The sequence below is a fragment of the Ptychodera flava genome, chromosome 6 (genome assembly GCF_041260155.1).
Source record: "Ptychodera flava strain L36383 chromosome 6, AS_Pfla_20210202, whole genome shotgun sequence".
Lineage (NCBI taxonomy): Eukaryota > Metazoa > Hemichordata > Enteropneusta > Ptychoderidae > Ptychodera > Ptychodera flava.
In genome coordinates this window covers 32,717,064-32,739,748 of record NC_091933.1, presented here as the reverse complement: position 1 = coordinate 32,739,748, position 22,685 = coordinate 32,717,064, and the positions used below count along the sequence as shown (strand labels likewise).

Below are 22,685 nucleotides of genomic sequence, written 5' to 3'. Positions count from 1 at the left end.
CGAGAAAGTAGCGAAGAAGAACAAATGGGTGCCATTTCAGAGACGAAACGTACAACAGCTCGAATAATTAGCGTGTCCGAAAACTATTAACTCATTCTACCCATCCGACTTCAGCGTGTACTGGTAGCGCAGTCATTTGGCAAATTACACGTCCTACATGCCGACTGCCCTTTTGTAAATGTAACAAGCCATACAAAAGCGAATTTTCTCGTAATTTGCCGATCAGATGTATGCCACAAAAGACCCTGCAAAGCTGTCTCCAAATTTGCAACGATTTGCAGCGAAGGCTTGTCAGCCCGTGAATGGAAAGTAAAAGGGAAGCCATAAAGGGCCACGAAAATGGGCCAATTTTCTGTGTCTCTACGCAGCTGTGCCTCCATTTTTGCTAGCTGTTTGCCTTCACCAGTCGAAAGACATAGGTGGTTTTCCCCCTCCCCTCCACCCCCCCCCCGCAAACTTCTTGTGACTTGGCGGTGTCACCTTAAGATGTAAAGAGACACCAACCCAAGTCACGCCGCGGTCGACATTTCGGGATGACGACCGGGTCATTTCCGTAAGCCTATTGTATTTTCGAGAAAAAAAAAGTGAATTAGTTTATTGCCTCCTAGGGCTGATACGATTTGGAGAATAACCTTCAGTTACTTGATAATTCTTTTACTCCGGGCAAATAGCTCTTCCGCGTAATCAATAGGTAAAAACTCTGCTAACCTGACAGTTTCACCATTGACTTTTTCTTGCGTGCATAGCGTGACGGGAATATCAACAAACTGGCGTTCAACACCTCCACTAGAGCGATGTCTGATGTTTCGCAAAGGTGCGAAATTTATTCGCGTTGATGGTGAGGGCAGATAAGTGAACCAAAAAGTAAATTTAGAAATTAGCTCATCACCGTGCGGAGTAAACGAGTTGATGAAATCGCCAGACTTTTGTTGCAGATAAATACAATTTGTAGTAACTTTTAAACTGGCGTGCGTGTGCCTGTGCGTTTGCCTGTGTGAGTGCGCTAGCCGTCCACGCCGTGTGCGCGTCTGCCCGCGCGACTTTGATTTAACGCCATCAGTCGTTGAAAATTGTCTAGTTTCCGTGAACCATAAATCCCCAACTGATATCGCACTCGCTCCTCTCATTTCTGTAGGCCGTGTGGAGGCCACGGCGGACCAGCTCTTCCCTAAACTTGAAAATATGACGCCAACCCTTTGCCTCCAGTTAACTTGCTCCCGGAAAACTCCACCGATGCGTAAGGTTTCAGAATAAAACAAGCTCATTAACATATTATAATGAGGGGCAGCAAGGGTCGTGACGCTTCAACCAATATTGGTTTGAGAGCACTTTTTCTGTAGTCCGTGATGTCATTTACGCATTATCGATAGATAGGATCGCCAACGGTAGCCAGAACACTCCTAGCCAAGAAGGGTGAGCTACAGCCTGACAGATACCAAAACGTACCCTAGGTGAGCACCTCACAATCTTTTTTTAAATTCGATTGGATTTCTTGTCACAGTAAATTTTACAGAATCTTTCTGAAGGAACACAAGAATACAATCACCCATTTTTTTTCTTTTATAAGGAAATCGAAGACGAAATATCACCTACTCGAATAGCTTTGGTGTTATCAATAATATGGTGATTATTCAAGATTTGTTTCTTAGTGTTAAATCTCGGCGACCGATAAATTTAGAGTCTCGATTTCCCCAAACATTTATTTTCGACATGACTTCCATTCACCTCGCTTTAGCCCTTGAATGTTAAACAGCTCACTACCAAAGTCAAAGTTTGCAGGTAGGACATTTTAGCTTGCAGCGTTTGGCTTTTATGAAGTGTGATAAGTTGCGCATTACTTATTATAAACAATAGAAATTACAATAGGTGTAAAACGACTTTTCTAACAAATTATCCGATGTGTATTTCATTCCTGTGTTGTTCTTTTAATTATTGATTTTTTTGATGAAATTTACGTTACGTTACGTTACGTTCGATAAATCATGGAAAAGTAAGGTAAAAAATTCTCTTATAACTTTAATGATGGCAATATAGAGGTTAATCCTTACATAAATGACGTGATAGCATAGCCGATGTCTTTTCTCGTTGTTGATGTATTAGCCTCATATTATAACAAACGTAGAAAGCTATCGCTGAAATATTTCGTAGAACATAATTGTCGTCAAACAGCAATATCTTAGAATTCCTTCAAGACGAAACAAAAATAGACATTCCCTAAAAGGGACACTTGCAAAATTCAACATATTTGCGCTACGATTTCAAATAGGGGCCGTGAGTTTTCAGTCGTTTCCAGATATTAATTGCATGTTCCCGGAATTACGGCTGTGTTTGAGATGGAGGGTTATATTTGTATGTTAGTTTTATTTTGCTTTGCTTTGCGTTTACTCCCAGTGTGATGGGATTGCGTTAAGCTTTTTTCAGCAATCCAACCGCACTGTGCTGTGCTGCGCTGTTTTGCGTTCAACTTCAACTGTTACACGGTGACTATGTTTGCCGTGTTTTGGGTCAGTCAACGGGAAAATTGAGAACATAATCAAATTTAGCGGAGCAACATAAGAGATAAGATGTCCGCTTCTGATGTAATGTAAGTACAGCGATTATCCTGCCATAGACTTCGTTTATAGGAGTCGCTGGGGTTGAAACACACTGTCGCGTGAGTTCTTGTTTTCTATTAATATGACGGGAAATCTCTCGGATTCTGGGATAAGTGCTTTTTTCCTCATATCCGTTACCATCACTTTGGCTGATAGAAGCTGAAAGAGTGCGGATAGCAGACGACAAGTCCCATTTGTCATCGCGTCGGTATCCAAAAAGAAAGCAAATGATTTTTTATCCCTGTTTTTTATTCAATGTAATACATTTGTATCGGCATCTTTACTCAGCAACGTGGAAATATGAAAAGAAAGCAGCGCGTGCACGGGGTTTTTAATCTAGTCACGGTGAATTACGCGGCAATGCATAAAGCGCGCTCATTTTGCGTCCTATCCTTTGTTTTATTATGTCGATTTCATTTCCTTAGATATCATTATAGAAATAATGTGTCTCCGACTTCTCCCGCGCTGAGAAGTTCGCCTAGGCCTGAAATGTTGTGATGATGGGCGCGCTGACATAATGACCCTCGGTTGGCTTGTCGTGTCTCTTTGTTTACTGTGGAAAAGCTTTCAATTTTATAGATCCGCGCCCGTGCACAGGTGATATACGATTTATGTGGCTTAATGAGAAAGGACCATCGCACTCGTCACCACATTCAATTCCATGAGAGGGAAGCTGGCACCCACATTTATTTCACTTCACTTTTTAAAAAAAAAATTTGAGAAAAAATATGAGGAAACCGTTGTACTGGAGCGCGCTAACGCAATAAAAATAACCAGCCAGGAATAATGTCAGATATTTTTTTTCTTAGAGGAATTTGTGAGTCAAAATGGATGTCGGCGGTAAATTTGCTCATTAAGAGCGTGATGAGTTTTTCATTGTTAAAATGATAGCAGCAACGACTAGCGACAAAAAGGACGTCAGCGAACAGGCCAGACAGCTATAGTAGTTTTATGGAAATAAATGGTAGCTATATTATGAAACACGGTAATTAAGACTCGCTACGACAATCTAGCGAAGAGGAGAATGTTAAAGTATGTTAAAATGGACAGTCTCAGGAGACCCCACTCCAAATGCTACGCACGTTGATCGGTATCAGGACGGTGCACCTTTCAAAAGTGGTTAAATAGAGGGATGGAAGCACTGCGCCTGCGCAATAGGTCCCTCTGCTAGGAGCTGTCTCGCTTAATATCGGCAGAGCAAAGATAGGTGTTAGCATCGAAAATTAAATTTACACTTCCAGTTGTCATCTGCCACCTACACATACTTGGCCGCCTCGCGAAATGAAACGATACAAATGTGTGTAAAATTGATGAATTAAATCCCCAGCAAAACGGAGAGAGCGCACCTATTTGTACCTTTCCTAGCGCCAGGCAAAATAGAGCAATAAAATATAATTGAATTGAGTCGCTTAATTTATTCGGAGAGGGGTTTCCCTCTGCTGGAGGCAGAACACCTCTATTTCATTAAATAAAGAAGGCAGCAATCGCTCTTTAAACTGATATCCTGCCACGAATGCGGAGACAAAGCGAAGATAAAAGAAATCGGAAATCAAATAATAGATACCACTTACCTCCCCAGTGATATTCACAATGCTATTTGTTTTGATACTGACAATAGTCACGCGCGCATGTGGGTACCCCACGACGGAGGAAAATAAAACACACACTATGCCCGAAAAAAACCCTCGATTGTGAGGTTCGTTCTTTTAAGCGGAGATTATCATTCTCTTTACAAATCTTAATTTTCCAGGCAAGCAGATGACACAGCGGCCAGGCTGAGCGCATTGGTCTCCGGCGGTGGCCAGGCCTCTCATAAAGCGGCTTGCAATGTGGGTTTTTAGTCCGTTCAACAACGCTTGCGTACACAGTCTATCAAACTTCGAACTGTTGATTCTTCCAAAGTTATGAAAGTCAGTTGTTTTCACGTCGTCGATAACGCCGAACAGGCCACTTTCTTCCCGTTTCACTTATTTCCATGAATTTTTTAAAAAAAAAGACTTATAGGGGAAAAATAGGTGCGAAAGTCAAGGAGAAAACGGGAGCGGTATAGATAATTCAAAATAAACAATGTATTCGCTATCACTAATACATGAGTTCAATTACTTGTTCGGCTCGCTGGTAACAGATCTACCGTAGGGGGAGAGTCCTCTATCGTAATTCTGATGCTAAACACTACTGTCCACTTTGATCATTGTATTTAAATGTATGGCTTTCAGTTTAGGATGTCCCGACATAAATTGACAAATATTTGGAGTAATTACAGCAATTTGAATCGAAATGGAACATTGCGCGGGGTAAAATTGAAATGAACAACTACAAACTGTCAACTTTTATTTAGTTTCGCTCGAAATTAGGACGTTAACATTGGAACGGGCATGATTTACGGTTATTAAGGAAGATTTTGGGGGCATCGAGGGAACTGCTAAGAATGATTTATCGAGAGCCCCACTGTAAACTTCTCCGTCGCCGTAATTATCACAAACAAGAGGGTCAACGGTGGAATTGGGATAATTGGCAAAGTTTATTAGATATGGATTTATTTCTTATAACAAATCATTGAAAATTAGCCGAGATGACTGGGCCCTCGATAAGCAACGCAGGCGGACTGATGATGTTCCTGGGTGCTCCACGAGTCTCTTGTAACGATAATACGGGGTTACCGCTGGTTCACATTATATCTCTCTTTCAAGCATCGTAGATCAGCCGTGTCGTATTTCCACACTCCGATTGTAATTAAACTTATTTCCCAAATGGTCCTCTCACCACAGTGCACGCTGGACTATCATCAATGCACCCGCACGCCCAAACCACAAGTGAACCCAGCCAATTTTTTGATTGGTGACTCCCGGCAATAATTGTGACTTTAATGCGAGCGCAATCCTATCATATATCCGTTATTTTAAAATTCATATCGCTGCAGCCGCCCCGAAAATGCCAAAGTACGACCGGCCTAATTTGAAATGAATATCTTCTGGTAGGAGAATTAAAATGACGGTGTGGTTGGCAGGCGATACGCACATGAGAAACAGTGAAGTGTCATTGGTAAATTTAATTATCTTTAATCAAGAGTGCGGATAAACAACATCCGGCAAGAAATGTGGGTGTCTGTTAGGTTTCCGAGAGGGGCAATGAATGTCACATCACATGAAATCGCTTATTTGTAATAGATGACATTATGGATTCATTCGATGATCACTTTGGCGGTGGACTATACCACTACTGTGTTACACAAACACGATTTTACGGCGGCCTTCATAAAAAAAAAAATGGGGATAGGTAACTCGCTCTTCGCTTTGCTTGACAATATTTAGCCTTTGCCAAATGGCTTTAATATCAACATTTCCCGTTATCGCGACTGTAAAACAAACACACTTCAAGGTTGAGCGATTCGGCGCAAGAAACTTCAAAAAGCTGTGGCTAGAAGTCCCATATGTAAGGCTGCACGGTTAAAAAGCCCCGCACGTAGCAGGGAGATTTATCATTGCGAGACGTCCGTATAGTTTCCTATTAATTAATCGACCTAAATGTAACTTATTGATTTATCGACACCGCAGACGAGCGGTGTCATCCATCAAACTCTTCCAGTTTGGCAGAATCTTACTCACGCCAGAGAGCTCTGAGTATCCCACCAGACCAGGACCTGGATCCCTGACCCACCAGGGAACACTCCAGTTCGAACGATACACAAGTCGGCGAGTTGAGGCGAGGGTCTGACATGATTAGTTGAGTGTTTTCCTTGTTTAATCCTACGTGGATTTAACAGTAAAATAAAGCCGGCAGAGCGATTTTAGATAAATGTCCGATAATTGCTCCCAGTAATCCGCTTTACGAGTTGATCCCTTAGATATTAGTGCAGACTTTGCGGTATTTTTTTGAAGTTCTGAGTTCACCCTATTGCTCTGACAACGGTGATTTAGAATCTCGGTTCAATAGTGGACTGTACAATAAAAATAACAATGGATGAAATGAAGAAAACAAATGATGGGAAATCAACATCGAAATTTACAACAGTTTCCTTTACTTAAATAAATTAATGCATTCTCAGAATGATTGGTTTCAATAACTGATCAACATTGGGTTTTATACCTTCAAAGAAAAAAGCTATGTGTACACGTAAATCAGTTTTCATCGAAGTTGTGGGAAAGGTCATCAATTCTGTAAGATTTTAAAGCGTTGGTAGCAAAAGCAAATGAGTGCTTTAAGAATCTGATGTGTTTGTTTGTTTGTTTGTTGTTTGTTTGCATGTTTGTTGTGGATGTTCAGCGTCATTGCCAAATTGCTGTTGCTTTTCGCCATACGTTTTGAGAAATGAAGACTAATCGCCAAATGCCTAGAGTGTGAAAAAAACCTAATTTCTCCCCATGCGTCATGGTAACATCACCTTCTCCACATCACCACTACCCGCCAGACGGTCGTATTTGAACATCTTACTTTGATCGAGTATTATTTTGCTGGAGTCGCCAACACGCGATGGTAAAATGTATGAGAGATACCATCTTGAGCTGGCAGACTCAGCGATGCCCCCTGAACCTTCGTGTTTTCCCCACACGAAGCCGGGGAAATAACCATACGATGAGAACCCCTTGAAAGACAACGCTATATAAGTATGAAGCTTGAAAGTTTTCGTAAGTACCTTGTATTCTGGAGATATAACATTACCATTGAACAAAGACAGCAGGAATTTTCTGAAGATGCGTGTCCACTGAAAGGTTTAATCGATTTAGACAACTCTGTTATTATGGACCACTTGCATTTGAACTTTTGGAAATAACACGAGACTTTCTGTAACATAAAGCTAAAAGTACACGACTCTTTCTGAATGACAAGACGCGCAATTCTCTTGGAAATAATTGTGTTCTCGTAATCCTGCTGGCAAAAAGATTTGTTCCTTATCGGTCTATTTGATGATAATGATGATAATTTATTCAGTATCTTAGGCCACCGGCCTTTCATACAATAGGTTGAAAAATAGATATACAGACAAGTATGGTGGGGCTTCATGTGAAAGAACTACTATGGAAATTGTACAGAGATAAACGTGAAGAAAGTCAAGTTTTCTCTAAAAGGCTACCCCTTAGTTTGAAACTATAATAAATAAACTTTGCCAGGTTTAATATGGTATGAGTATTTTCCGAGCTTAAAAGGCTAGAGTATTTCGTCAGTGATGGTTGATCATAAAAGAATGGTGAGAGGAATCTTTTCCTTAATTCCTTGTAAACTGGACAAATTAAACAGAAATGAAATTCTGTTTCAACTTGTTGCAAATCACACAACTGACATAATCTGTTTTCTCTTGGCAAACCTTCAAAACGTCCACTCTCTATTAGTAGGTTATGATTCGAAATTCTAAATTTACACAGATATAATCTAAATATCTCGATATTTATACATCTCAAATACTTTTCACATGACAAATTATTTTTAAATAAACGATATGAATCCATCTTTGTGGATTTGGCCAATTCACTATGCCATAACTGTTGCCCAATATCAAGACATCTTTGTTTAAAAGTGGAAATAAAAAGATATTCATTGCCCACAGCATGCGTCTCCCATGCAATGCCAAAACCATAACTAAATAAAAGGTCTATTTCTTCTTCCCAAGGTTTTTATTTCACTTTTGAATTCAAAAACAAACAATATAAATAACTCAGATACTTTGCAACTACAAAGCACTTTTCAGGCAGGGATTGATTTCTACAATTAATTGATAAATGATGGTTCAGGTGTGAACAACACACTTGATTAAAACTAATTATTTCCAAATGAAAATTCATTATGTAACCATTAACTCAGAGGACGTTGCGATGTTACGATCATCATTAAAGAACCAGGCAGACCGTAAATAATATTCCGTACATAATTAAAAGTTAGCGCATGTTCCGTGGAAACACTGCTATGTCACCATGTCAGTGCTTATGTCGGTAATTCATATAAGATTGTTGAATATGCCTACAGAAACGTTACATTTCCCTAAAAGATTTAAAGTAACTAAAAAACTTCGAGTCGAGTGAATACACACAACACACACATGTGTGTATGTATATATGTATGTATGTATGTATGTATGTATGTATGTATGTATGTATGTATGTATGTATGTATGTATGTATGTATGTATGTATGTATGTATGTATGTATGTATGTATGTATGTATGTATGTATGTACATATGTGTGAATATATATACATATAAGCTTATACATATGTATGTGTATGTACATATATACATATATGTATGTATATATGTGTGAATATATATACATATGTACATATATACATATATGTATGTATATATGTGTGAATATATACATATATACATATGTACATATATACATATGTATGTGTATGTACATATATACATATATGCATGTATATATGTGTGAATATATATATATATATATATATATATATATATACATATACACATATGTACATATTTACATATGTATGTATATGTACATATATACATATATACATATGTACATATATACTTATGTATGTATGTATATGTAAGCTTATATATATATATATATATATATATATATATATATATATATATATATATATATATATATATTCTGTTTTATTACTCTGGCAGAATATATTAATGCAGTGTTTTTAGACGATTTTAGACACACGATAAAATAAACATCAAAAAGCCCGTTCACGAAGTTCCTTCACTGTTATTGTCAGTTTGTTGGAGTAGTGTCTGAAGTGTGGTCAACGTCAATAGTTTATAGTGCAAATTTAACTGGTGTGTCACCCACCCAGAGACCGTGCACCAATTTTCTACTCTCTAATTGTTTCGGGTTTTTTGTAGTAGCAACCGCATTGTTAAACTGTCATTTAGCTGTATTCATAGTCGCTTGAAAACAAACAATAAACAAACAACAAACAAACATACATAATGCTTAGTGCAGACCTGTTCATCATTTAGGCTGGTGTTGACATATTGTATTTTTAGGTCCGAACGTTAATACATATTTCGCTCCGCTTCGATACGCATCGCTTACTTCTAATTAATCTATGACGATGAACATAATTGGTTATTCACTACGCTTACGTGAAATGGGACAGAAATGTTTGATACAAAAAGCGTAAAAATTCAAAAATAGGAAAAAGAAAGTGAAAAAGTGTTTCTTAAACAAGTAGCATGTCGCTAACCGATTAATGTAAAATATCCATTGCGCATAGACTTGTTGAGTCTGTCTGTCTGTCTGTCTGTCTGTCTGTCTGTCTGTCATTTTGTAACGTTTCTTCACGAAGGGAAAACAGTAGCTCGTAGACACACGTAGAGAGACTGATAAACAGACGGGTGGACTGACGGACGGCCGGAAGGACGGGCGGACGGACGGACGGATGGGCGGGCTGGCCATCCTGATCTGTCAGTTTGTCTTGACTGTGTTCTCGTTGTATCGTTTTTTATGATTGAATATGATTCATTTCAAAACCCAGGTGATAAAACAAGTTATCATGTCCTGACGGAGGCTACTCGCTAATGAAAGACCAATTAGCACAATTTATTGTGGGCGTGTCGATAAAGTTCGAAAGGCCTCGCAAATAATACATATGCTTCCGTTCATTCGTCAGTCTCGTGTTTTAATTGGAAAAACAAGAAGCTACGATTTCACCTCGCGAAGGCGCCAACCGTTCCGGAAGGTTCCGTCTTCAACAACTCTTCAACACTGATAGAAGACATTTCACACTTGCTTGTCAGATAACATCGCCTTTTTTGTGTTCAGAAATATCGCTAGAATATTATATGTATATTTTGCACATGCGGAACCCGACATCGGGTATAGTACGGGTAGTATTTTTATACTTCCCAACGCATTGTTTTTGCTTTTTCTTCCAAAAGCGATGTTTTTATCGCTTATGACGCTGTTTCATTTCATTCATTGACATTCGATCTCAGTTATTAGGTATTTTCGTGGATGAATTGCATCAGATATCGAAACAACCATTCACCATTACTTCTCATTACCTTCAACTCCTCTATCATCGCAGATAATAATGATTCATGCTCGCCTCTTATTTAAACGTAACGACGGGCGACATCGTTTATGCATTGGTTCGGACGCGCAGTGTTCGAGCGCGGCACTCAAAACCCGGGATTTGATTGTGCATTTCTTTTTGTTTCTGCAAGAGGGTTACAATGACAGTGTAAAAAAAAATTCTAAAAATTACAAACCATACTTAGTGATGGCACGTCGCTGTCGGGACTGAGCTCAGGAGAGAGAACACTCGCTAACAATAATAATCATCGTGTGACGCCGGTCAGATTTTCCAAAGCAAGGATAATGAATTATTAGGAATGATATTAATTTGGATTCTCAAATTCAGAATGAACCCAAGGGAGGCATGATGGATGAGAGTACTCGAGTTCGAGAACAGTCGATCTTTGCAAATTGAGCTAAAGTGAAAAAAAAAGATGTATGTATTAATGACTCACTTTTTATTAGGCGAGAAGGAGACTGTTTCAAGTTTGAGCTCCAAAAGCTACACACGGTCAAAAGTTTCAGAAATTCAGTGCAACAAAATAATTCCTAAAACCAGGACGCATTCCCCAGACATATCCCGGTAGTTTTAGAATTGCTTCGAGCATTTGAAAACAGGTTGGGCATTCTATTCTTTCGCCAATATATAGCTGTTAGAGAGAGACTTGGGGCTGAAGAATCAATGTGTCATGGTAAACCAATATAGATGCGCACTTTTCAGCTATTTGATTGCCGCTCTAAACGCTGTAAGCCGCCGGGTTAAACACCGTCGATACGATCAAATTAAGTTATCATAACAGAGCAACCAACATGAGCAACCGGAAGCATACACAGTACAAACCGACGCTTGGAAATGCTGCTTGATGGGCTTTCTGGGAAAAAAACGCGCATTCACAACCCTTGTCTTTCATTCGGTGATAAAGGACATGGGTTGGCTACTCCTATATCAATCTGCAAATTGGATGGAGACCTTGTTCTTCGTTCGTTGTGACACGATCCCGGCTGACACGTTACCTATCGCCGACATCGGCTGCCAGATCACCCGCTCGGTCGGCGATCTGATCCGTCGCGCCCCCGCCATAATATAGGCAACGAGGTCTGGGTAATAATAACACGATCAATACTTCGTTTCGCTTATTAAGACAATATTTATGTAATTATCGCGACCCTTATCTCGGAATTGCTGCTACCCAGGCCGGTGTGTAGAGTTACATGAATTGAGTCTCCTTATCTGACATCGCGCCTCGTGTAGTGCACGGAGAAATTAAATTGAGGGTGCTTGTATGTCCTCCTCACATTCGGCCGTTTCTGTCATCAATAACTGATAATGCGCGTACATACGCAAGCCATAGCATATATTTGATGTAATAACACGCAGGTTGATGCAGTGAATAAGAGGTTCTCGGAGAAAAATCTAAAAAAAAAACCCAAGAATAAATGTTGAAGGCGATAACGACGGTTGATAGCATTGAATGAGGACACTTTGTTGAGAGGAAAACGATCGTATTCTGGGTCAAAGTTCACTTCAGGAATACATACATGGGATTAAAGTGATCGGCGGACACACTTCGAAGAGAATGACATTTTTAGGGCCGATGGTTTCACTAAACATAAAAAAGTTGTAGTTTCTTTCAAACATTTTTGACTGAAAACAATAAATTAGCAGTGTTGAAATGCCGATGTGATATTGCTCGCTATTTCGATAGTGTTTTGTCTGCCAGAATATTGTCTGTTTAGGTTTTTGGAAAAGAAATCAGCTACACAACTATCAAATATAAATTATTATTGAAAAAATAGGTACTATAATTTTAAAGAATGCCTCATGTTATCGAATTGAATACCTTGGCACAAGAGATAAAAATCCAAGTCACATAGGCCAGAAATTGTAAACTATCGCATTTCCGAATCGATCTGACGCAGTTCTTGTAATTTACAATACGTGTCGTTACGGAATCCATTACTTAAAGGGGGAAAAAGCGCGAGCACACAATACCTGGAACCGAAATGAAAAGGGTAAAATGCAAACAGAGATAGAATCTTGTTAGAGGTCTAATTCTGGTTTGTCGACTCGAAACTGACGCATCGAAGCATTTAATCTGGTAAGCTGGTGACTTTTCATTGAAGGTTTGACTGCGGCAACGTTTTCCGACACGACGTAAGCGAAATATTTGTCCGACCGCAATTTGTTTACACATTTCAGAGAATCAATTCCACGATTTTGACCGGGTTTTCCATCCTTAACTCTCGTTTCTGGCTGTCCTGGTTTGGAACAGATCGATTTTTTCTCTATTCTGTGTTTTCAGAAGGCTTTTTGCGGATAACCTCGGCTTTTATTAGTCAGTTGGCATTAAGTCGATTAGGGCGGCAGAGGTCAGATTCACGGACATTTATATGGCACTACCGACGTCACCGTATCCGCTGTACCTAATCCAGACCGACTTTTACAGATGGTGCCTTACTCCCATAAATTCCATGATTCAAAATCGCAACACAGGTTGATTAACTTTCAGTTTAAATATGCCGCGCTTTTTTTTAAATGACTTCATAGCCTCAGTAGTTTCTTGGGACCTGAAAAGAAATTTGCTGCAGTGGTCATTTGTCGTCAACTTTAGCCATCTTCAATGCTGGATTCATGAGGGGAGGAAACAAGAAAATACAGAGAGAGTCATAATTCGTGGCCTTTACCAAAGTCCCGCTCGCCATAGTGACTGGTCACCTTTTTCACTACCAGTCATGTTCTTTGCGCTAATCTTATATGTACTTTTTTCCCTCGCCGGTAGTACTTTTCCCCTATGTAAAGAATTGGATTCGTAGGGTGTAAATGAGAACAAGCAGGGTATTATTGTTAAGATCTGCGGCAGCCGCCGGCAACAAAGTTTATAAAATAAAAACAATACAAAGGATATACTCACAACATTGAAAAAAAACCGCTTCTTTTGTACTTATACACCAAAGTTTGTTATTTTGCATTTCCGAAAAAGTTTCTTTATCCAACAATCATGCTATAATTACGTTGCTTTGAAAAAATGCGGGGAACTTTTTTTTTTCATTGGTGACCGCCTTCAATGAAAGCCACTGACTGGGTCGCTCAAAATAAACAGACCGCGATGACAAAGCAAATACTCGCTACCTGAGTGTAAATAAGTAACAGCGGAGACAACGATGTGGTGCCCTTTGGTCGCTTCTGGTAGCAAGAGTGTGCGGAAGGCTCTGCGGCAGTGCACATGGGTTAAGTGGTCCGAGCGACTGTACCCCGTGTAAAGAAGCAAACCGCACTGCTGGAAACGCAAAGAAAGGACCGACAGAGCCACACGTGTTCGCCATTACCGCCTGCTAAAGGTGCCCCAATTTATATGTGCCGCCACTTGTAATGTCATCAAACAAAAGGACACAATGCACCAAAATATTGTATTGGAAACGAAAAAATAAGGCATCTAAAATTTTCTTTGATCAGACACACGGGGGCACTTGAGGTCATTTGTGCACCAGAGCACGTGGAGGAAGGGAAAATGTTGACGAAATTTATAGTGTTCAAGAAAATTTATAAATCCACTCAATGAATTAATCAAACCATTGCTGCTATGTAATCTTAGGGACTGGTGCCTCACCGAATCATGTGATAGTTACTGTCGAATAAACATGGCCAGCGATTGATCAAAATAAAAAAATTGGCAGCTACCATGACAAAAAAAATCTTGATAACGGCAGCAATTATTAAACATAAAATATCTATCTCATCCATAAAATGCTGAGTAAAAGCGAAAAATAGACAAAATGTAATTTTGAAGTATTCAAAAACTTATAAGTAGCGAATCAAAAGATCTCTGGTCTCTGTGGACCATAAAATATTCTCGTACAGATGTTCTGGTGGACACTGGAGCAACAGATGAAAGTTACGATGAGTTTGAAAAAACTTTCTCCGCAACACATCAACTTTTAAGCAAAAGTTGGGATTTTTTTTCTAAATTAGTTAAATACTTATAATTCAGTGTTTGATGCACTTTCCTCGAAAATTGCTTTTTATCGTCCTCTAAAGTGTATTTCTTTGGATTTTGGACGAAAATTTCTTTCTGCAATATTCGACTTGTTTTTTTCCATATTGATGAGGTGGAAAATTGGAGACGTATACGGTTAATGAATGCTGGCCGGTTGATGTTACTTGTTGAACACATGCATGCATAACTCATAGCGTTGTGCAATTATTGTTAGCTCCAAGTGACGGGGTCTGATCCCGTCCAGGCACCTGCTGCGGACCACTGTCATGCAAATGAGCATGACGCGTGTAAGAGCCTATGAAAAAGTCATAGACGCACCTTTCTCCGCCTGTGTCCGTTTCATGTAGCTGCGCTGTCGATTTCTTCTTGATTGATGGTGTACGGTTTCCTTTAGCGATATTTTTCAGCCGTATTGATTCCATCCTTCATGACGGATAAAGTTCCCCGCGGAAGTTTTATACCCCGTGCAAAATAATTTTTTGCGCTATTTTTTTTTTTACCTCGAGTGCGGAAAGTTGCTTTTGCGCGCGCGCGCAATTCAAGGACTTCAGGAAAGCAGTGGAAAGTTTGTGGAGTGCGCTAGGGGAGTCTTTTCGGGGGTCCGTAAACAATGCGTATTGTAAGATAAATAAGTTAACTGAAAAATTGAATTATCCTGCATATGGGTGTCATTCATACTAGCTCTCGAATGACTGACACAAAACAAAAACCATGAAGTCTAGCAGTAATACCTTACAGCCCGGAGGCAGACAGACTACAATAGGGAACGCCCGGCTCGCCATAAACTACCTCAAAGTGCGCTCTACGCCAAAATAGTGACCCCAAATAATCACCAGTTTCTATGCGCATTATTACCAAGTGATAAGTATATTCAAATGCGCCCGAGCACCGGCAGTTTTTTTTTTTTTTTTTTTTTTTTTTTTTTTTTTTTTTTTTTGATCATCATCATCATGCCAGCCGCTGATGAACGCAGGAGTGCTGTATATCATCCCTTGAACTTTGAGACTGGTGGCTTTTCAATTCTAATGAAGAAACTGCTGCTTTGTGGTTTGTGTTGTGTCCGTGTGTTTTGTCATCACCCCGGTGATACCGTACATAGGTTTGAATTGTCCGGGTTCTTGTGAAAGTGGTTAAACAATACGCAGCGAGTGCCATGTAAACTTTTTTTAAAAATATATTCAACTATTTTTATCTATCTTCTCCCCGGTAAACGGATTTTTTTGTACGAAGAAGTTTTTTTTCGATCTTAACTCGTGAATATGACGATTCGAAATTGTTTTGCTTCTTATTTTTGCTACTTTTCTCCGGCACTCGTTTCGCTGTTTGGAAGACAGAGGCCTCATCTTTGAAATGCCTCTGACAACAAAACTGCTTCAAGTTATCTTTCATATTATTATATTCTTCTTTGAGATGTGAAATCTCTAACTTTTGTTGCATAGGAGAGCTCGCACGCATCGGGAAAACTGCTAGTTTTAAAAATTCTTGAATCTAAAAAAACATAAACAACCTGCCTAGAACGCAGATAAACAGAAGATAAATGAATCACCGAAAAGGTTTACGATAAAAGTCTGTATTAATTGATTTCAATGTGGTAAAATTAACTTTTTGTTAGTGTTTCCCTCTGCGCACCCACGCAAAGAAAGTGTTAAGAAAGGGAAAGCTATTGAAACAAGTTCAAGTACGGTTAGAGAATAAAAGGCTAGGCTGATATGTACTCGGAGTGTTAAGCTATTCGAGTGGTTTAAAGTCGATTTGGCTCATTCGTAGAGGCCTCTTAGTGTTGAGAATTTGTTGAGAGTTGGTCGGATGCTGTCGTCTGTCTTTTGTAAGGTGAGAATGGATCGTTTTCCGGATGAAACTGATGAGATAGCAACGCCAGTGCCGGGTAATTGTCTCCGATGTCGGTTGTTGTTGACAATGTCAAGTGTGTCCATTTCATATGAAACCAACACTAACTGCCGTAAATAGACAGTGAGGCAATCAATTATACCGCTGCAGCGCGTGGGGAGCGGGAAAAAAAGTTTTATCTGCGGAGAATTCCCTGGACGGTTCGCTCTTCGTTGGCCGTTGGGGGAAACAAGTGGTAAAGCGTCGAATCGATTGGTCGGTCGAATCGTGTCCGCTGACGCTTGTACGTATGCTCCACCGATTGATCACTGGAAATGAGAATCGTGTCCCGTCTGTCCGAGAATGCGACTCTCTCGCCGTGTTGTCGATATTGCCGACTGTTATAGGTAAATGACAAATATCAAACAAGTGTTGTTACTTTACTTTTCGCTCCGTCATACCTGGTGTTATGCGGGACAAGATCCGTTCCATTCCGGAGAAGCGATGTGGGAATTCCGCATTTCAAGTCGGTTTTTTATTTGTGCGGTGGCACCTGACGTGCGGTCGTCACCTCAGGGTGTCAGATGCAGTCCCGAGTTGAAAATGTCTTAAAGATTACAAAGTGTCAGTAGTGACTACCACTTACGGAGGTGGCAGCTCCCTATATTTAACATGACATTTCCATTGCCGGCATTAGGAGTTTGGGAATATTTGTCGACTTTGAGAAGTGGAATCAGTGGCTTGCTTGAACGACAGCATCTCTGTCAAACCACTCGGATACGCCTCAGTGGATTACCTTATCGACAGAGGAGAAAAACTTCCCGTTTAATTGGATGCGGCGATAAAAGTCGGCTGATACTCACTGCGATTGACGTTTGAGAAAAAGTACAAAGTTTTACCATCCTTTGCCCCCCCCCCCTCTCTCTCTCTCTCTCTCTCTCTCTCTCTCTCTCTCTCTCTCTCTCTCTCTCCCTCTCCCTCTCTCTCTCTCTCTCTCTCTCTCTCTCTTTCTCTCTCTCTCTCTCTCTCTCTCTCTGCCAAATCTAGAGCGGCTCTGCCGAGTGGCACGCCGTAAAAATGCCCGCCCGCAGCGAGTGAACATCGAACTTGTGCCGCGCGTCTGCGATCAAAACATTTAAACAAGTCCAAACAACGGACCCGTTCGATACAAACACGACCGCTGTCATTTGCATGGCTAATTCCCTTCAATGCCTCGTAAGTCACTTCCGAAATGGCCATTCGCCCGAAAATCGTCGGCCCAGAATTTATCGATCGCCAATTTGACTTCAAATTCGTCAATTGATTGTAATCCGATTCTCTAAATATTAATTTGATATTTAAGTTTCAGAAGGGCGCATTCTGTATGGCTTTAAATTTTTGCGCTTAAAGTTTGCATATGCGCTTTCGATCAATCCAGGAAAGTTCCTTCGAAGTTGCAAAGAAGGAAAAACAATTTCCCTTTCCCCTGTCGATTCGGCGGAGCAATTCAAAGAAATTCTCGACTATTTTCAATTAAAAAATATTGGCGCTTGATACAAAAGTTTTTTTATGACATGAGAAAAATCACATTTTGTGGAGGGACTGTGGAAAAATATAGAAAAAAAGAATCTGCACCGCGAAAAACCTCTTCAACGTTTTCCATCGATAAAAGTAGTCACCGATTTGAATTTTTGACGATAGAATCTAGAATTCCACAGTTTTAGTATTGTAATAATATATTTTGAAACTTTTTTTCCAGTGATTGTTAGGGTCCGAGCGGTGGTTTATACTCCGCCGGTCTCCCTTGAATATGCGCATTGTTGGGATGTCTATACCAACAAAACTATAGAGGGATAGGGTACTCTTGAATAATAACACCATGCAAACGCCTGTACATTTGACAACGATATGTTTGAAACCTGCTTTGTCTTGTATTTCCTATGCTATATAAAAGCTCACCAGCTACGCTGCTTGTGTCTCACTTCGAACCGGTTTCTCATTATTATGCAGGACTGGGCCGTCGTCGACACGCGCCAGCATAAAAGCCTTGCCCACTATAACCGCAGTGGAGAGATACACGGAGCGCGAGAGTGAGTCCACTTGTGGAAAGCGAAGATCGGGACCCGGATCAGACTTGTACCGTGCCTCCCTCACCACCAAATTCAATTATTTTGACGGTAAGTGTGTTGCCCATTTTTTTTCGCGTCACAGTTCTTGGTGTAAAACGACGAAATCTGATCAAATTTAGCCACGACTGCTGGCTTATCATTTTCAAATGGTGTGAAATTCTGTTTGCGCAACCTATGATATCGGGCGTCTTCATCGCATCTGACATTTTATCATCTTTATTGGCAATTAACTTGCAGAGACAAACTTCGTCCCTATCTTCCAGAGGGTATCCTTTTGGACGCTTATACTTTGTTCAAGATCATGATACAACATTCTTCCTTTGCAAACACATATTGTACATTTGTAAATGATTTTGCAGTAATCTCCGGCCGTGTTTGTTGAAGCTGAGAAAAAAATATCAGATAAGAAAAAATGTCACATTTCTTATCCCATCATCATGCATAATCACCCATGTCCAATTTCACATGGCGCGCGTGCTCAGCATAACTTGCGAGGCTAAACTTTACTCCTCTGAAAAATTATCTAAACTAGATTAGCTATTTTGTTTACATTAATACAATTTCTCGAGATACGATTTTTCTCGGTTCATTGAGACTATTGTAAACCTTAAAATTCAACAGTTTAAAGCAGGAAGTTAGTATTTTCCGGTTCTAGCATTTTACGTCTGCACTCTGAGGATTCTACAGACATCAGTTTGTGAAAATGTGTATGAACTACTGTTTACGCGCGGAGTTGTTTTTTGCTTAAAAACTTTCATTAAGGTGGTTGTTGTTCTCACATGACGTCTGTTATACCTTTTCGTCCCCTCTTTCTCTTCTTCGCCACCTCTTTCTCCCTTCCCTCCCCTTCTCTCTCTCTCTCCCTCCTTCCCTCCCCTCTGTCTCTGTCTCTGTCTCTCTCTCTCTCTCTATCTATCTATCTATCTATCTATCTATCTGTGTGCGGGTAAACATGAAGGTAAGGCAAAGAAGCAGATTATATGGCGGCCGAATTTATAGATTTATTTAACAGCGAGCAAACAGAAAGAGACGCCCATAAGACATGACGAGAGGGGTGGGCCGCCGCTCTCAGCTATACTCCCGAATATTATCACCTTAACTGTAAACAAAAATTGAAAATTCGAGCAGACTCGTTCAGCTTTTAGTGTTTAAGTTATTCACTCTTAAATTTCATAAATTATGTACGATTTCGCCGAGTACAACAATTGACGCCCCATCTTTCGTTTTTCTAAGCAATCCATTCTGGGTTCCCGTGACAACAAGAATTGAGAGTGCGCTCAAACTTTGCCTAATTGACAATGAAACCGTGAAATTCGATTAAAGTTTTAAAATGTATAAAAAGTCACCACAGCGGACGAATCGCACGTCCTTAGGAATTCTATAAGTCGCGTTTTCTCTATCGGTTTCTCAATTCTTCGGTCGCTAGGATAGTAGGTTGGTTATCACCGTGCGCTGGGCGATCAATTTCGCGCTCATTTTTCCGCGGGCACAGAACGGTTTTGGGTTTTAAACAAGCATCGACTGAGAAATCGTCGCAGTTCCCCCCTCTCTCTTTAATAATTCATTGTGCTAAAAGCATCACGTTGATGTTTTGGCAAATTTCATCGTTTTTAAACGCTCAAAAGCCCTCTCCATTTCATTCCAAGTGGAGGAACCGAACAACCTGTTTTGGCGGCTTCTGCTCACGGTCTCAACGCGGTCCGAGCAAGTGTCTTTGTGAAGTCGACAGTGGTTTAAAGCCTCTTCAGGACATCGCGCTGCAGAAAAACAAAACAATACAAGAGAATCCTTCAAAAACAAAACCAATGCATGCACTTAAATATTTCTCCGGGTGCCCAGCTTTGACAAAACTATTCGCGCGCAAGAGTAATCGGTTTCCAGAAACAAAGCAATCGACAAGTTACAGCCGGCCATTCACCTTTCTCAGAAGCGTGCGAGTGAAGACAAACTGTAAGGAAAAACATTTAGGGGACTAAGTTTTTCATTGTTTTACTCCTAACGCTTGATTCTGATTAGTCATACTGGTTTGAAAGCAAGTGTATCGGCAGTTTCTCAGCAAATTGATAGTTGTTTTCCTAAAGTACCGCGTCGCCATGGCGAAAATGAAATTAACTTTGCCTGGCGCGCTTTTTTTGTCTCTCGGCGCTTATCCGCATTTAGACTTCTTCTAAAATGTCCTGTATCCTCAATAACCTTAAGTATGGTTGGGATCGAATTCTCTCAGGTATGGAGGTATAGCTTAATCTAAATTAGAGCCCTCTTTCTGAATGTAGTCTGTTTGTTTCCACTGATCGAATAAATTGAAAAGCCCTGGCGGAGTAGTTCAAATGATCCACTGAATCATGTTTGTTGGTTCATTTCTTCCTTTTCCTTTTCTTTCTGCGTCAAGACTATTTGCGTAGCGGATTCAGCGCCGGGCCTGTTAAATGCGCGCACCGCACTGGTTTTTATTTAAATTGACAATACAACAAAGAAATATTTTACACCGGGCAATTAGCAAACACAGAAGTCAGGGCGAGATCGGCGATGTCCATGCACCTGCAGTGCCGAGCTCTAGACCAGGCAATTCAACGAAGAGCTGGAAAATCTACTTTGGCGCGCAGTAATTATAGTGCCTTAGAACAAGCGACTCTTACTACACGATGTATATTTCATTATACGACGGGAGAGAACTTTGTAAGCTTTTTTTTTCTACCCGCACTTTGTTAATCATTACTCGACACTATGGCGAGGCACTTCTTTTGGTTTTCACCAGGTTCCAAGTGTAACGTGCCTATTAGCTGAGACAAAAACCGTGCACCTGCAAAACTAGGGTGTGTTGCCATTCCATAATGCCCCATTTTGGTAAGGTCGAGGTGGAACTTCCAGCTCTTTGTGCGCTATACGGGTGCGGGAAACTTGTCTCCCCTTTCAGATTAACGTATCTGTAAATGGGCAACGCTTGCAGCTTGTGTACCGACCGAACCACTGGAGCGACTTGATCGTGTGCCGGACCAAAGTCTGCAAAGCGGGGCGGGTCCGCCGAGATACGTACCCTAAGACCGAGCTCGCGTTCTGCGTCTCCATTGCGGCAATTTGGTCCGTGTGTGCCTTTGTACAAAGAATGACGCCTCGGGGAATGTAAATAAAGAAAACTATAAAAATCAAAATAATTACACATACAGCAGCCATCAATCATAATTGTATCTTGTCTTTCTTAATGTATATTACATTGATCAAACCATTGGAGAATGGAGCGCGTTGGGATCTTGCCAATGTGGTGCACATTTCAATGTACCAAACGACTAGAATCATTTAAAACGAGTAGTTATTGTCCCCTTCCGAGCACTGCCGTTTGAAATAGAAATTTAACCAGAGATACAGTTCGATTTCTGGATTTTTTGAAAACGACGCAGTCCAAGAATGATTGGAGAAAAGTGAATTTAATAAAAAAGTAGCGGTGCTTCAAATGTGAGAAAACAGACACAAAAATTAACCCTTCACAACAAAGGGCAAAGAAAAAACCAACAATGTAACGAAGTCAGGTTTTATTTTTGACTTCGCAAAATCAATTTAGCATCCGTATTATTGCGGGATGTATTCCTGTTGCGGCTTCCCGGTAAAGGCTGATTTGTTAATTTCAAATCAAATTAATTTTCCCAAAAAGAAAACATGGGCCTCTTTGACAAGCATAAAACACCTGCTTCGTTGAAAATAGTCGTAAACACTGGGCGTGTACAAATTTACAAATTTGGCAGGGGGTTTCTAAAGCTTTGACAGCGGAGTTCCGTTCATGGGCTTAGAAGCGTATCAGAATCAGGTGCCCATCCGTTGAAGTATAGAAAGTTCCAAATTTACTACACCCTGTGTGCCCAAGAAAAAGGACACGCTTAGTCTACTTCGCAAACTTCATCGCGATTGATGCCTAGGGACCATCGGTCCGTTTCTGGTCGCACGGAAAGATAAGGACACTGACGACTCGTCGGGGATTTGCTGTGGAGGCACCGGAAAGTTGGCATTGGCCAATTCGAGTATCTTGCTTTTGCTTAATGTAATTATAAATGACGTGTTTGCCCATGTATTCATCGGAATCATAAATGATATTTAGTATTCAACTATTCCGATGATTAGCGAGGCAGATGATATAAATCCTCCATCGACACCTCTGATTCTTGTACCGTGA

General features: G+C 40.4%; 1 protein-coding gene across 10 annotated transcripts in view; it reads left to right on the top strand.

The window, feature by feature from the left end:
* The window catches only part of LOC139135523 (GATA-binding factor 2-like), a 76,346-nt gene that overhangs the window by 20,197 nt on the left and 33,464 nt on the right, over positions 1 to 22,685 (top strand). For 7 of the 10 annotated variants that reach the window (XM_070702951.1, XM_070702942.1, XM_070702943.1 and 4 more), the window contains exon 3: positions 18,405 to 18,571. The gene's annotated coding sequence lies outside the window, so the exon portion shown is untranslated. Of the gene's footprint in view, positions 1 to 1,348; positions 1,452 to 16,743; positions 16,823 to 18,404; positions 18,572 to 22,685 lie in introns of those variants that run through there. The other 3 variants (XM_070702944.1, XM_070702952.1, XM_070702953.1) reach the window with 3 other exon arrangements.